Here is an 18,093-nt window from a genome sequence, read left to right as displayed (position 1 = left end):
CCCCTGTAAGAAGTCCCAACTAGACCTTAGACCGTTTGGTGTAGGAGTCCCAACAATGGGTCGTATGGTATCGCCTTGACTGTGGTTACGCACAGAGGCAAGCATGATGTCCTTGTTGGTAGCATGGGTGTGACCAGTGCAACAAGAAAAGGAAGGTGCATGAAGGGTTCTAACACACGGAAAGAGGAATAAGTGTGCCCCTTGGAAACCTGTGGAAACACGCGACTTGGAAGGGAACACACAAGTCAAGATAAATCAGAAGTTGGAAGGCAGGTGAACCAATGATCCAATATGATGGTTAAACCAAAAACACATCTCAATAAGATTCATACATAAATATATAAAAAAGTCCACACATACATGCGTAAGAAAAAAGATACATATATCATTAGTATAACCAAGACAATTGAAATACAATAAAAACATATGCATGAAACGTGTTGGCTCTATTATATTAAGAAAATTAAATTTCCAATCATACATACAACCAGGTCCAACTACTAGCCCTGACAATGGAATGTTACAGTCACTGTCGCCTACTCCTCCAAAAAGATATACTAGCTCTGCACTATGGAGAAGCCAAGGCTCATTACAATACACTCCAAGCTTTATCTAAGATACAACTATAGGAAGCTTGGCTCCCAAAAGATTAGGTTCTACCAATAGCAAAGGGTGAGGTGACCCTTGATATTCCCCTTTGTGACTCTTCACCTACTCTCATGACTCTTCAACTACCACATGACCGTTACATTCGACCATCGACACTTGGTCTTTCACTTTTATAAGATGTTACATTACAATTTTCCCATGTACCCATGTGAGAAAAAATAGGCTTCAACAAGCCATGCAAGACACTACTAAGACTCAGACAACTATGGGAAGACCAACTATTCGACATCTTTATGATGATCAATGGTGGCAGACTGATGCCAAGCTTGGTAGTCTATGATGGTGTCTGCGTACTCAATGGTGACATCCCGTTGAAAGCGAACCCTCACCTCTATTTCATCGAAGTACACTAATTTGAAACCTCTGTCCAAATTGTTTGATAACATGTGAATCATAGTCTTGAGTGTAGCTAGACCAACAACATACTGATGCATAGTGTCTACATTGATCTCCAAGTCTACGCTGGTGGCTACATGCATCAACTCATCAAAGTACATGTCCAGCTCCGTTCGGACTTGGTTCTTTGATTCCACCTCTGTGAGTGTGCCAATAGATGGGATCATGTGCGTGTGCACAATGAAATACATGCTTCTGAACACCCATGCATGTGAATCCTAAAAAATGGTGATGAGTTGCGGGAGTTCCTCATATTTCCAGATATGACTCTGGATGCATGCCTTCAACTCTACCGCCTTCAGCTTCATCATCTTTGGCAAATTCAATGGGGCTCCTTTGTATCTCATTTTCCATATATGGATGCGATCAAGAGTAGTGTGAATATTTGACAAGATGTGTGATCTCTTAGCATAGCGCTGCTGCCAACTATTGAGATGGACAACTACCTTATACACAGTGCCGAATCTAGAATACAACATCCGCATGACTGTTTCGAGGGATGATACTTCATCCAGTATCGCTCTCTTCAACTTTTCTCTGGTGGATGATGTAACCTGTTCTCATCCTTGCTTGGCCACTTGTAACTCCTTAGCCATGCGCTCATTCTCTACTATCAAGAATCGAACACTCGAGCTAGTGGCCTTGGCATATGCTCTGGTAGCATCGACCAATGTTGCTGGATGCTTGCGCACATCAGATACGATCACTCATTCTTCAAACTACGTAGGAGATGTGTGTACATCTGGAGTAGGCACTCCGCGCGACTACACAACTCTGTGTCGCAACTCATCAAAAGATATGTTGTGCATCTCTGCTTCGGGATTCTCTTCAAGTATATTTGTGTCTCCTTGATCACTTGGGACTTGCTCTACTTCTGGATCTGGTGAAGCCAGTGGGGTGACCTCTTGGTTATGAGGCATGAGGTCAATATCCTATTCGGACTCTAGCTACACCACATTTGTATCCATCTGCTCTAGCATTTGTTCAATCTCTTGAGCTAAGTCCTTCTCCTACGACTGCTCACCCTGTCTACTCTGTGCCAGCTACTCGGATGAGTCTATAACCTGTATGGGCAAAGTTTCCTCAATATTTGCATGTTGTGCCTCCTGTTGTGTCTGTCCCTGCTGCGTTTCCTTCTCTCTTTTGTGCAACTCCTATTCTTCCTAGACTTGCTGCTTCAACTCTTGCAACTCCTTTTCTGTTTCCTCCATCCTTTGTTTCTCTCTTTTCCTTTGCACATTCCTCCTATCTTGATGTCGCCTCTTAGCATCAATATCCAAAGCTTCTTTCATCACAATTGGATCTGCTTTGAACTTGTGGATTTTTTCTACCTCTGTGCTGTTGACAACCTTTCTCTTGCCTTTCTCATGAGCAGGTCTACTACCCTCTACTGCTGCTAATGATGGTGCTCTCTGAGATGTAGCTTTGCACTACTTTGATAACCATTCCATAGCTATGCCGACTAGTTCATTGAGCCTAAAGAAGCTATGACAATATCTTCATGGGTCTTCCTCAGGCTAATGACACGCCCCATGGATCTAAGGAAATTACACTCTCGCATAGTGGTCCTTTGCAAAGAAATGCGGGTCATATGGATTGAAACTTATGGTGCCTAAAGTGAAACTTTTGAACTCTTCCTTCTCAGCATCAACATGTATGAGATTTCGTATCTCGTACAATCCGATCTGCAAAGGAAAAGTGGGCCAAGGTGCCTTCTTCTTCCTATGCAGTCTAGCTAAAAACCTTGTCGAGATGTGATATGACACTTCTTGCATGGTGAAATTGTCCATGGAAAACTTTGGTAAAACATGCGGAGGCTTCTACATGTTGTACATCCGTATGAAGGTGGCAAGGGGTGAGGCATACCAATCTACTATGTCGATTAATGCCTCCATCATTGCCTATGACATGCAAGGTAGATCCTGCTCAAATATCATTTTGTACACCGAGGTGACAAAGTGGTCTGACAACTATGTGATGACTCTGCGAAAGCTGCATTCAGAGAATAATCTGAAATAAATGTGCACAGAGGTTTCTGAAGGTGTCCATGCCCAATTCAAGCCCGGGAACCGCTGAAGCACACAGATTGCATCCATTATGTATGCAGACATGTATATCTCTGCTTGCTAACCCTTGGGCATAGCCAGGTTTCTACCACCTGTTCCTTCAACCTGAGAGCCAACATGTCAGACCAATTGCATGGCCTTCCTTCGCTGGCCAGTTGGTCCAACGCAATCACCCAGCTCTGCAAGAAGGTCTCTATGCTCTCTTGGCCATATAAGTGGCATGCAAAGATGACCAAGTACCAATATGACTTCCACGGTATCTTCGTCTTGTAAACCAGGCTGGGTGTTATTCTGAACTTGGCTGGGTCTTTGACCCAACTCTTCAAGATATCTCTGGAGTTTGCACTGCTGGGTCTGCTGAAGGGTTTCTCCATTGTAATCACCGGTTCAGGCAAGTGATACATCTCCTCATAGTCCTTCACCTTGAAGTTAGCAAGCTCTATCCCACTGGCATTGCTCTACATCATTTTCTTAGGATCATTGTGCGAGACAATCCAATGTATCATTTTCGCGCATGGGAACACGAGATACCTGCATGCAATTTGGTACAAGCCAAACTTGTGGACATTGACATAGACCCTACAGTCTTCCAGATCTTCCTCAAATGTGCCTGAGAATGTATTATTCATGTGATGCCATTTCATCTTGATGTCTCTGTCTATGAACAACTTGGTGTCTTCGTAAACAGGCAAGCTCATACACACTTGTTCAACTTCATCTCTAGTTGCACTTCCAACAGTGTCCTTTAACCCTTCTCTCTTGGAGGCCATTGTACCTATACTTGCTGAGAGATGGAAGAACACCTACTATACTTGGAGACATAGCGACACTCATGGAAAGCAATTTATCAGTTGAAAATAAAAACAAATCTGAGGACTGACATGAAACACACCTGGGGGACTGGCAGTAAAGATTGCACAATTTTCACTGGGAGGCTAGGAGACTGACTGCCAAAACTGTGCAAGGCATAGTTTGAGTTGTTAGGAGGTTGACTGACTACTAGAACTGTGCAATGCACAATCCAACTTGGCTTGCTAAGAACTGAAACTGCGCAATGTGTAGTTTCAGTCAGCAAGGGCATGCAAGCCCAAAGACTGCATTGCGCAATTTTCTAGGTCAACAAGGCACTGCCTTCCAAAATTGCACAATGGAATCCTGGAGGTCGGTATTGGCCAGAATTGTGCATTTTTTGGAGGAAAGGTGGGTCCTTCACTTCTAGAAATGTGCATTGTTGTCCAAGCAAGGCAAGGTCTGCCAAGGAAGCCCAAACCCGCCGATGGGTGACTTAAAACATGAAGAGGTTTGAATGCATGGCAAGACTGAGTGTAAGCTAGAGTGAATGATCATGCATGCAAACCATGAATGAAAGATTCAGAAAATGGGAACGCATGCATGTGTGTGAAACGAGTCACTGCAAAGCGACCTTTAGTGCAAAACAGTGTCATGCATGCGATGACAGTGAGATGAAAATAAAAACTGAAACAATGCTTCTACAAGCTAACATACATTAAAATGACAATATATGTTCAACAAAACCAAGAAAACAACATTCATACAAAGAGAAGTACAAAAAAGCGATAGAAAAGTAGCAAATGACACAAAAAGTAGACATTCTTGAAAAAAGCTAAGTTGAATGTGCTAAAGACTCCTGGATGTGCTATGGGATGTCAGAGCTCCAAGATCGATGTGAGGAATGAGCTCTTCGGTGTTGAATAAATAAGTTTGAGGCTTATGATGCGCATGCCAAAAATCTAGGAAAAAGCGACACTTGGAGGGAAGTTTCTAAAACAAACTTTGCATGTAACCTCCATCTACTAAAAATAGATCCCTAAAATTTAGGGATGCTTTTTGCATGTTTATTTTTTCTATTTTGGGAAAAGAAGCCCATGCATGCAAATCATGATTGCTCAGTCCTGGAGGGAACTAGTCAACCTTAAGGCACATGCAATAGTCTGCAAGCCGAGGAAAGGGATTTGTGCAGTTTTTGGGCTATGCAGGGTTGTCTAGCCCTCAGGCATTGTGCAATTTCTAGGGTTAGCAGGTCACTACCTCCCAGAATTATGAAATTTCTAGGATGAAGCCTAGTGTCGGGTTGGATTGCATAATTTTCTGAGGGAGGGATGCTTGGCTAGAAATTCTAGTGCCCAATAGGCAACCCAACAGGATTCCGCAATTTCTGAAGGGAAGGCGAGTTCCCCTCTAGAATTATGCAATTTTCAGAGGGAACATCTCAGCTAGAAAGTTATTTAAGTCTGAAATGTCAGCTTGTGGGTGGGAGACAAACAAGCTAACATACACAGGTTGGCAAGCCACTAAAACTCAGCTGAAACCTATGTACTTGACAATGCAAGATATCTGCTATGGATGGTTGGTAGGGAGGCCTTAAAACGAAGCCAAGGAAAAATTTTGGAGGGTGGTTGTAGCCACTACAATATATTCATAAGGTATTTTTTTTGTCCAACTAGCTTTTTTCGAGCATGAAATCTTCATTTTTTGTACTTGTAAACCTTTACTGAGATTTATCAACTCGACACCATTTTACTACTTCTTTCCTTCATTTTTCCTTAGTACCTTTCCTTTATATATTTTTTAATAGCATGGGACCTTACGGGTGGGCCTTTTTAAGAAAGAGACTTCATTTTTTTTTTCAATTTTAACATTACATTATTTTCACATCTAGCCATTTTTGCATTTTCTTTTATAATTTGGATTAAATTATTCTTTGTTTATTCATTTAGACCTGTCTAGATGAATTTTGATAAATATAACATATATGTGGATTATATTTTTAAATGGAAAAGATGGTAGTGAATAGGAAAGTATGGAAAATGTTTAGATATAGTTAGGATATTTATATTCTACTAAACCAAATCACTAGTAGTACAATTAGCCCTAAGTTATGATGCAATTTACAAAGGAAAACTATGTCCCCACATGGTACACAAGGAAAAACAATAAATTGTTATAGTTAAGAAGTGTTTAAAATATCATACCAACATTTATCACTTTCATGACATGGTTATAAACTATCACACAAGTTCTATATAAGAAACCATCACATAGAACTATAACACATCAACTGAAATAAAGATTAAGCATGAAGTACCATCTACAAGTTGACATATCATCTAAAGCATAAATCATATGAGTTTATATACCATGGAGAATAATGTTAAAGGACTCGTGGACGATGTATGGTTATAGCTAGTGGAATTTCAAGTCTAAATTGGTATATATGAGCATGTGAGATCATACAAGTAGGATTAAAGCACCCCTAAGAGGATGGCCAAGAGGTTGTTTCCCTTTGAGGGGGAAATAGATACCACCAAAATGAACAAGTAACATGAATTATTTCTTCTAGTGTATCCTACTATCTCAAGGGATTGAGGCTATGATACACCTACCAATGAATTAACAGACATTTCACACTTAGAATATTAATCTATGCCATGATATTATTTTACTTATTTTTCCTACTTTTTAAGGTTTACTGTTTCTTCCTCACTCGTTTGTGGTCATGTACTATTTCCTCATCATTATTGCCAATTTGGACAATTTCACTTCTTGAATTTTATGCCCCTTGGACTATTTACTATTACAACCAAATCATAGTCATTTTAATCATTTTTTATCCTTTTCCTTACGTGATATCTGGTGGGTTGGTGTGTTGTTAAATAAATAAATGAAAAAATATATGTCTACTTCATATGTTCCTATTGTAGGGGCTACAACCACCCTCCAAAATTTTTCCTTAGGTTCATTTTGGAGCCTCCCTACCAACCATCCTTAGCAGCATGTCTTGCACTGTTAAGTACGTAGTGTTGTTGGGAAAAGTATCCAATACGGAATGACCCTATCCCACTCTAAGGGTGATAGTACCTCAGCAACAACTGAATGCAAAGCTATTCAAGATTACTTCTTTATGAGATGAGAGAGAGAAGAGAAAGGGGATCCACTAACCGTTATCTTCCGCTAATGGTTGATCCAATCTTCCCTCTTTGCTGCTTGCTCCTAGCTCCTTGCTCTTTCACTGGCCCAGCTACACAAAGATCCTGTAAAAGCATAAGAAAAGGAAACTACAAGAAGCATACATCCATAACTGATTCAAGGATTAGAATAAATCAAATATACAAGCATCAATTCGCCATAGAGACACATGCATATAGAAGAACCTCAAATACTTTATTAATAGAAGAAGTAAAGTTCTGAGAGTGTTACAACCATAATAGGCCCAATCCAGCAACACCTCCCAGAAGAAAGAAATCTCCTCTTCACCTCCTTCAAAGCAATCACCCAATAGTTCTATACTCAAACCAACAGCACTTCCTTACTTGCACAAAATTCCAGCCTCCATAGACCTCATGAGAGAGCTCTATATATAGAAGTTTTGGAGAAAAGGTGAGTCAGCTTGAGACTGACATGAAGCTGACTAGTGTCCTCTCCCACTTTAGTTATTCTTCAGTTCTTGAGTCCACTTGGAGTCTCTTGCTTCCACTTGGAGATTTAGATCCTCTTACTCATCACAAGGCGAATTCCCTGATCCAAGTGTCATTTTGGAAGCTTCCTGGGCATTTGACACCTTGCAGAATGACTGTGCCACTTGGCCAATCTCGCCCAGCGCAGGTAGCCTTCATTGCTTTTGACATTCAGCGCAGGTACAGAGTGGAGCAGTTGACATTCAGCGCAGATTCTCAGTGGAGCAGCTGACATGATCCAGAAATAGCTTGTTTTTTAGTGTTTTCAGGTGGAGAACTGATTTTTAGTGCTGTGGTTTGCTGACCTTGTTCCTCTAGGGGTAGGAACAACATGTTTAGGGACTTTGGATCCCTTAGATTATTGACATTTCATGCTTCATGCTGTAAGGCACAAAAATGTCTATGAAACGTAGGCTTCAACTGAGTTTCCGTGGCTCAAAAGCTTGTACATGTCAACTTGTTTGTCCTCCACCTACATGCTATCACTTCAAACTTAAGAAATTTTCTTGCTGAGATGCTCCCCTTGAAAATTGCATAATTCTGGAGGTGAACCAACCTTCCCTCCAGAAATTTCCTAATCCATCCAGTGAGCCCTCCCTTAGGAAATTTTGTAATCTAACCCAACGCTGGGCCTCAGCTTAGAAATTGTGAAATTCTGGGAGGCAATGACTTGCTGGCCCAAGAAATTGCATAATGCTTGAGGGACAACCAACCTTTCTCAGCCCAAAAACTTCACAAATTTCATCGCCAGGTTTGCAGGCTATTGCATGTGCTGTTAGGTTGACCAGTTCCCTCTAGGACTGAGTAAGCCTGATTTGCATGCATGGCCTGATTTTCTTGAAAAATAAAAAAGAAAATCATCCCTAGATTTTAGGGATCTATTTTTAGCTGGTAGAGATTACATGCAAAGATCGTTTTAGAAACCTCCCGCCGAGTGTCACTTTTTCCTAGAATTGTGGCATGCACATCATAACCTTGATATTATCAAAACTCATTTACCAGATGTTACAGAGCTCATTCCTCACATCAATCTTGCATCTTTGACATCCCACATCACATCTAGGAGCCTTCGACACATTCAACTCAACTTTTTTAGGGTAAGTCTCCTTTTCATGTCTTGTGCTGTGTTTCTGTCACTTTTTGTATTTTGCTTTGTGTAAGTGATGTTTGCTTTATTTCAATGAAATCTTGTTGTCGTTTTGATGCATGTTACCTTGTAGAAGCATTGTTTCAGTTTTTCTTTGCATCTCACTGTTGTCGCATGCATGACATTGTTTTGGCACTAACGGTCGTTGGCGCGGCGACTCACTTCACACACATGCTTGCTTTCCCCTTTTTTGAATCCTCCACTCACTATTTGCATGCATAATCATTCACTCTTGTTTGCACTCAGCTTCACCATGCATTCAGGCTTCTCATGTTTCCAGTCACCCATCGGCGAGTCTTGGCTACCTTCCCCCAGACCTTGCCTTGCTAGGCTGGAAAATGCGCATTTCTGGAAGTGAATTCTCTGCCTTCCCTCCAAAAATTACACAAATTTGTCCAAGCACTGGCCTCTTGTATTTCATTGTGCAATTATAGGAGGCAGTGCCTTGCTGACCCCAGAAATTGTGCAATGTAGTTTGCTAGTTTACATGTCACTACTGACTAAAATTGTGCATTGTGTAGTTTCAGTCCTCAATAGGCTAGGCTAGACTATGCATTGCATAGTTCCAATAGTCAGTTAGCCTCCTGACATCCCAAACTGTGCCTTACGCAATTTTGGCAGTCAATCTCCTAGCCTCTTGGTGGTAATTGAGCAATCTTCACAATCAGTCACACATGTATGTTGCAAGTCATTCCTCAAGTTTGTTTTGGTTTTCAATTGAGAAATTTCTTGACATAAGTGTTTCTATGTCTCTAGGTATCATAGGTGTTTGTCTGCCTCTTAGCAACACAGGTACGATGGCCTACAAGAGAGCAGAGTCAAAAGGACACCATTGAGAGCGCAGCTGGGGATGAAATTGAGAAACTATCTATGAGCTTGCTTATCTATGAAGACACCAAGCTGTTCATAGACAAGGATTTCAAGATGAAATGGAAGTGGCATCATAGCAAGCAACACCATAAGTAGCAACATAAGGTAGTCCACCTGCATGTGACAAAGGTAAGAGGAAGGTTGTTGACATTGCAGAGGCGAAGCAAAGTTGCAAGTTCAAAGCTGACCCACTCGTGATGAAAGCAACTTTGGAGATTGAGGCTATGAGGTGACAACACAACAAGAGGATCACACAAAGGAAAAGATAGAAATAAAAGATGGAGGAAACAGAGAAGGAGTTGCAGGAGTTGAAGCGAAAAATCAGGGAAGAATAGGAGTTGCGTAGAGGAGAGAAGGAAGAGCAACATGAACAGGTACAACAGGAGGCACAACATGCATAGATTGATAAAACTACGCCCATACAGGTTATAGACCCATCCCAACAACTGGCACAGAGTAGAAAGGTTGAGCAATGTTGTTGATCACATGCATGTGATCCCATCCATTGGCACAGTCACCAAAGTGAAGACAAAGAACCAAGTCTGACTAGAGTTGGACATGTACTTTGATGAGTTGACACACATAGCCACTAGAAAAAACTTGGAGATCAATGCAGACAGTGTTGTTGGGAAAAGTATCCAATACGGAATGACCCTATCCCACTCTAAGGGTGATAGTACCTCAATAACAATCAAAGCAAAGCTATTCGAGATTACTTCTTTATGAGATGTAAGAGAGGGGGGAAAGAGATCCACTAACCGTTGTCTTTCGCTAATGATTGATCCAATCTTCTCTCTTTGCTGCTTGCTCCCAGCTCCTTGCTCTTTCACTGGCCCAGCTACGCTAAGATCCTGCAAAATGACAAGAAGGGGAAACTACAAGAATCATACATTCATAATTGATTCAAGGATTAGAATAAATCAAATATACAAGTATCAATACGCCATTGAGACACATGCATATAGAAGAACCTCAAATGCTTTATTAATGGAAGAAGTAAAGTTCAGGAAGTGATACAACCATAAAAGGCCCAATCCAGCATCACCTCCTAGCAGAAAGAAATCTCCTCTTCACCTCCTTCAAGCAAATCACCCAATAGTTCTATACTCAAACCAACAGCACTTCCTTACATTCACAAGATTCCAGCCTCCTTAGACCTCATGAGAGAGCTCTATATATAGGAGTTTTGGAGAAAGGATGAGTCAGCTTGAGAGCTGACTAGTGTCCTCTCCCACTTCAGTTATTCTTCAGTTCTTGAGTCCACTTGGAGGTTCTTGCTTCCACTTGGAGATCTAGACCCTCTTACTCATCACTAGGTGAATTCCTTGATCCAAGTGTCATTTTGGAAGCTTCCTGGGCGCTGACACCTTGAGGAATGACTGTGCCACTTGTCCAAGTACGCTCAGCGCAGGTAGCCTTCTTTACAGTTGACATTCAGCGCAGGTACAGAGTGGAGCACTTGACATTCAGCGCAGATGCTCAGTGGAGCAGTTGACATGATCTAGAATTAGCTTGTTTTTGGGTGTTTTCAGGTGGAGAACTGATATTTAGTGTTGTGGTTTGCTGACCTTGTTCCTCTAGGGGCAGGAACAACATGTTTAGGGACTTTGGATCCCTCAGATTATGGACATTTCATGCTTCATGCTGTAAGGCAAAAAAATGTCTATAACAGTTGCCCCCTAAAGTATGAGGTCGTTTATCGGGTGAAATGCTTTATCAGGAGGATCCGAAGTTCATTCAATCGCTGAGAGGTGACCTGTAATAAAATACAATACACTACATTATTTTTCAGTCTGCTTTCATGATCTAGCTGAGGCGGGCATTCCCATGCTCAGCTTTATAAATTCATTTTGGTACATAGAACAGACGATCGTCTGATGGTAGACTGATAATTCTCTGCTGAAATTATCATCCTTTGAGTAGGATGATCATCTGCTGCAATGATGTACATGTCAAATGTTTTTATATTTCCTGAATATATATCGCAGCCCGGATGGATGAAACTAGATCCGGGGTCTTCAAACTCGTTCGATCTTCACTCTAAGTACAAGTCGATCCATGTGAGAATTGCGCTAAAGTCGAACATGGAAAGACATCGCTTGATTACCGGTCAATAATGTAAACCGTTAACAAGCGCGAGAGGAATCACCGATAATGATAATGACCCTCAAGGTACTACAGTACAATTCACGTGGTGTGAATAAAGGACTTGGCGTCGAACACCACGCAAAATCTTCTGGTCGAAGGTCATTGATGTATACCTGTCGCCAGAAGTGAGAAACTTGCCATTGAGGCATGCAAGCTTCAAAGTACCGAAGGGGTTGTTCCTAGATCAACTTCTTGGATAATGAGCTGAAGTCGACAAGAAGCGATCCGTCAAAGGAGGGCCTTAATGAATCCCACATCAGTGACACGGAACGGAGCTAATGATTTTAGTGGAGGTGAAAACAATCTGTGAAATATGATTCAGGGTGGCGATCATGGGTGGATGAAGGATAATGTATGGCAGTGGATGGGACACGGTTGACTCTTTCTGAACAACATCTCTTGAACATATAACGTCACTGATGCGATGGATCGGTAGCATTACCCCGAATGTGGATGGTTTGGCGAAGACCATGGTGATGAGACCGGTGAATGAAACAACCCAACCCGATGTGATACGGAGGAAAAGTGTCATGTTCAAGAGCGACTTGCTACCATTAAAGCTTTGAGGTTCTCCCAATTTTTCCCCAGTCATTTCTGACCAGTACCTCTTTATTTTTGTCAAGCTTGAGGAGGATAACATATGCTTGTTCTATAACCTGCCCTTCGGGCAAGCCCATCGCTATGTTTTAACGAGCCTAGCGATAGGGAAACTCGTTCTCGTCTAAAGACAAGTTTGTCGCTATTTAATAATTTTAACGAGTCTAACGACAAGGAAAACTCGGTCCTTTTCATTTTTAGAGAGTCTGAAAAGGTACAGAAAGTTAACTCCAAAATTCCTTTTTCTTCATCTAATCCCTTAAGTCCGAAAAAGTATAAAACAATACAGAAGGGATGAGTTTTCGATAACTTTAACGAGCCGAATAAAACAAGCGCTCGACCTTTTTGTGTAATAATCCCTCAGGTCCAAAAAGATTAAAATCTAGAGGAGGGATAGCTCTTCCGGTCACTTTAACGAGTTGGAAGGCCAAAACTCGGCAAACTTTTCATATTTTACGAGTCAGTTGAAAAGAGCTCAAAGAAGACTCGTCTTTTGAGGAACGAGTGATAAACAAGGATAGCAGCAGATTCCAGGTATAGGTTGGAATTTTCCAATCACGGCAGTGTCACAAGGATGGCTAGGTGAAATCACTCTTCGCAGCGGTTCCTCAAAATGGGTAAACAATCATATGAAGGTGAACGATCGGCCAAACGAAATAGAGGTGGCAGGTGCAAACATGACCAAGGCTTTTTATGGCTAATAAATTTACGATCACAATGGTTATTTACCGGAATAGGTTCATTTTTTAATGAGCTTAAACTCTGGAGGAAACTCTTGCTCAATCTTATGTTTATTTTTTAACGAGCATGAACTATGTGCTAAAACTGCTCGGATCTCGCTTTTCTATTTTTTAATGAGCATAAATTCCGCGGTAAAACTGCTCGAATATTCCAGTCATAAGATAAGAATGTCTCCTGTGAGATAGCTATTTTTTATGGAGCTTTATCTCACGAAGCTATGCTCCTAATTTGGCAAATTTTTACCTTTGCCCCACATCCTTTCTTTATGCAAGTTAGGAAACGACTAATCCAAAAAACAGATAAATAACCGCTCTTGGCTTGCACTCCAAAAGGTTTGCATGCCCCCAGGTATAAAATACAATTTCAAGGCTGCCCCTCCTCTCCCCCACCTCTGTTTTTCTTTGGGTGTTCACAGCTACTTGTCGTCTTGCCAGTCTAATGTTAACGATACTTGTCTTCTCGTTATTTTTAACAGGTCTTATGTGGTACTTGTCTTCCCGTCAGCCTAACTTTTAACAGATCTTTTGCAAGATCGCAAGAGAACAGCTACTTGCGACAAGAGAGCAGCTACTTGCGACAAGAGAAGAACACTACTCAAAGACAAAACATTAATGTTATCGAGGGAGGCTTGCCTCTTTCTGGTTACCCAAAGATTGTTTTGTTAACACCATCAAACGAAAACATCTCCTCGGCACTTTCTACCGAAGTAGACAATGGTGAATGACCTTTGTCAAACAAGTAAACTTAACAAAAGAATCCTGTTCCAGAACAACCCCTCTTCCTTCTTTCGGACGGGGTACGAACTAGTCATATTCTCCCGCGGAAATTCTACCTTATACCCAAGGTTTCCTCTGCCCGAAGCAGACCAGGATGCATGCCCCCTGGGTTCCAGTCCCATATTTCCGAATCACTCGCACTCATCGGGAAGGAGGACTGGGGGTGGAGACATTTCTTGAGTGAATAGACCATTGAGGGTTGGTATGTGACTATTTGCGATGCGTGATCCCGGAAATGAAAGTTGGTCTACGAGCTTGACCATTCTTCCTTCGTGTGGAAAACACATTACTCTAAAGAGTGAGGAGACTATAGCTCCCATGCAATATATATAGTCTCGTCCAAGGAGTAGGTTATAATCCAAGGGTCCTTGAACGACCATCACGTTCATTTGAACGGTCTTCCCTTTCAATGTAACAGGCACATTGGGGAGGATCCCTAATGGTCGACTGGTTCCTTTATCAAAACCCAAGAGATTTCTTATCTCAGGCAAAAGCTCCGGGGAACCCAGTGCTTTCCAAGCAATAGAGGAAAGGATACTCACAGATGCCCCTTCATCAATGATAGTTCCAGCCATACCATTCTCTAAATTTGGACTATGATTCTGAATGGTATACTGGTTGGTAACCGGGGTCTGCCCAGTTGGTTCCAATCAAAGGACACAACCAGGTTGCTTGGTGGTGGGACCGAATACACGACCGGATATGACCCTGACGATGTTCCTTCCTGCGATAAAGGAATGGGCGCATTGCCCTGACGCTCATCAGAGTCTGTGTTGATGAAAAGAATCTGGATGGTGTCATCCTTATTCTCTTCAGTGAGGGTGTCATGTGAAGATGAATCTTCAGTGACGGTGTCATTTGAAGATGAAACCTCCGAAGGCAGAACCGGGTCAACTGCCATATTGACCTTTGGACTTTCGTCCGGTCTGGATTCAGTAGGTTCATTTTCAATGACTGACACTTCAGCTGACCACTTGAGCGGGCCGGCTGTATTTTCAACCAACGAAGGACTTGGCACAAGTTTTTTGTATCCAGGAGGAAGTCTCAACGGTGAAACCGGGCGATCTTCCAAAACTCTCTTCGCTTCGTCTAAGAAGGGACAATGGTGGATGGCGTGATCGCCTTCACACAGTCTGCAGGGGGATCTTGCTCCCCCTCTTTGTCTTGAACCTTCACTTTCGCTGGTTAACGGTAAGCATTCAACATGGCTATCAGAGGTTGATGCTCCCGAATTGTGCAACCGAGGGGACCAGTTCCTTAGTATCTGGGGAATACAGGGACAATCTCTATGGAAGTGGTCTCCTCTACATATGACACATGGCGATTTAGGCCCGGTCTGTGCTGTGTGTGGATTTTTGTCAGATGTCTTTTGCTTGCCCCCAGTCGCCTTAGGCTCCTTCTTCTTCTTCTCTCTCTTCTTCTTCTCCTTCTTCTCCATGGGAGCTTGGCTTTTGCCGGCTCTACCTTGCGAAGATGAAGGATTGGAGGAAGAGTTATAGGAAGTAGAAGGCTGGTGGGCAACTCTAGACTGATCTAACTATTGACTCGACTGTTCAAGAACCATGGTGTTCTGAACTACATTGGTTGAGAATAGCCAAATAGGCAGGCCAATTGTCAGTCCTGGAAGCGAAAATGTGTCCATGTGGGGCGCACCAACTTCTCCCCAAGAGGAGAAAGGACTAGGATTTCCATCATGTGGAATTCCTTGGTTGGGGCGTTCCATGTTCTCAACCTACAGATCAACGTAGGAATAGGAGGTGATTATGTTCCGTTTAAAATAAATTTTATAACGACGCTTTAGACACAACTTGCTTTTTCACTTTTTAAGAGTCGAGAAAAAGCTAAAGATGACTCTAGTCTCCTTCGATGTTTTAATGAGCCCGAAGTGACAAATGCTCGGATGGACTTTTTTAGTTATAGAGTTTGAAAAAGGCCAAAAGAAACTACTCTGGAGTTCTAGGCAGAGGGTGTGCCAAACTTTTCGCAAAACCACAGAATACGTTTTACGGTACGGGTGGTCAATCTTCGTGAATGCTGTGTTCACTGCATTGCGATCAGTAGGGCGGCCGACACGGTTTCCTATGGATAAAGGCTTTGTTCCTATAGGGGTCTCCCAATATATACTCGACAGTACGTGGGAGCACAAGTCCGTATTGATACTTATCGCTTCACCGTGGAGGAATCACCCAACCACTCAACGCTAAGATATCACGTTTAACGACGCCGGAACACGTCTCTAGCTTAGACCTCTATGTGTTTGCGTTATGTTTCAATGCGTTGTTATGTAAATTCAATTTATTTTAAGGTTGATCTTGTTTAGCAGTTTGCCTTTATGGATCACCACGAGATGTATAGTAACACTCCTAAATGCAGTCTAAGATGATAAGCAAGCTTTTCAATCTTTCAACTTTGAAAATCTTAACTACTGAGGGAAAAGAAAGACATCATCTTTTCACATAGATCATAGAGCACACACTAATGCACTTTTCCCTAAATCAACATGTAAGCTGTCAAAATGCACATGCACAATGCAGGTATTTCTTTTCTCTTTCTTAATGTTGGTGTAATACAAAAAGAAAGCTGTTGTATAATTTCGAATTCAATTTCAAGTGAAAGCAAACAAGCTTGTCCAAAATCAAAAGACACCTTAAGATTTACTTGTTTCGACACTAGAAATATATAAATTCAAACCATATGACGAAAGCAAAAGCTCAATCAGCTATGAACAACAAACAAACTAACTCTTAAGATCAAAACGACACTTTATCACAGGTCTAGATCTAAGAGGTCACAACAAGACTAGTTCACTTTTCGTTATGGGAAACTGTAAATGATATAAGAAATACACAAAGAACAAACACAGTTTCTTTATACAACCGAGGCGGAATAGTGGCAAGGAAAGTTGGTTTCAGATAGGTACATTGACAGACAACAGGCTGCAAAAACAAGGGTGAAAACAGGGCAATAAACAGGAGGGAAACCCAGTAGCACTAGGCAAAACTGGTTCAGCGCAGGTAGTACACTGGCAGTTTGACCTTCAGCGCAGGTAGCCCCTTCGGGAACTGCACTGAAATGCCGACTGCCTTCACAGCACCTGCACTGAAGAGACAAACTTTCGTTTTTCTCAGTTTCCAGGTCACAGATTGCTCAAAAATTTACAGTTTTTGGCCAAATCAGAAGCTATCAGTCAAGTACACACTAAGGGATGAAAAGGAGGATGAAAAGCTATCACTAAGAGCTATTTAGAGTCCTTGTGGATCAGCTCTTCAAATCATAAACTTGCCCAGAAACTGAGCTAGAGTAGCTGCCCTCTACTTTGCATTTGAAAGATCCAAATGCAGTTCGATTCGGTACTCCCTGTGTTTATGAAATGAATAGCAAAAACACAAACAACCAACAAGATACGATCCCCAGTGGAGTCGCCAATTTGTTGTTGGGAAAAGTATCCAATACGGAATGACCCTATCCCACTCTAAGGGTGATAGTACCTCAGCAACAATCAAAGCAAATCTATTCGAGATTACTTCTTTATGAGATGTAAGAGAGGGGGGAAAGAGATCCACTAACCGTTGTCTTCCACTAATGATTGATCCAATCTTCTCTCTTTGCTGCTTGCTCCCAACTCCTTGCTCTTTCACTGGCCCAGCTACGCTAAGATCCTGCAAAATGACAAGAAGGGGAAACTACAAGAAGCATACATTCATAATTGATTCAAGGATTAGAATAAATCAAATATACAAGTATCAATACGCCATTGAGACACATGCATATAGAAGAACCTCAAATGCTTTATTAATGGAAGAAGTAAAGTTCAGGAAGTGATACAACCATAAAAGGCCCAATCCAGCATCACCTCCCAGCAGAAAGAAATCTCCTCTTCACCTCCTTCAAGAAAATCACCCAATAGTTCTATACTCAAACCAACAGCACTTCCTTACATTCACAAGATTCCAGCCTCCTTAGACCTCATGAGAGAGCTCTATATATAGGAGTTTTGGAGAAAGGATGAGTAAGCTTGAGAGCTGACTAGTGTCCTCTCCCACTTCAGTTTTTCTTCAGTTCTTGAGTCCACTTGGAGGTTCTTGCTTCCACTTGGAGATCTAGACCCTCTTACTCATCACTAGGCGAATTCCTTGATCCAAGTGTCATTTTGGAAGCTTCCTGGGCGCTGACACCTTAAGGAATGACTGTGCCACTTGTCCAAGTAC

The sequence above is a fragment of the Pinus tabuliformis genome, chromosome 2_2, assembly GCF_031772625.1.
Source record: "Pinus tabuliformis cultivar Carrire ecotype Pingquan chromosome 2_2, CPIR1, whole genome shotgun sequence".
NCBI lineage: Eukaryota > Viridiplantae > Streptophyta > Pinopsida > Pinales > Pinaceae > Pinus > Pinus tabuliformis.
This window is presented reverse-complemented; position numbering follows the sequence as displayed.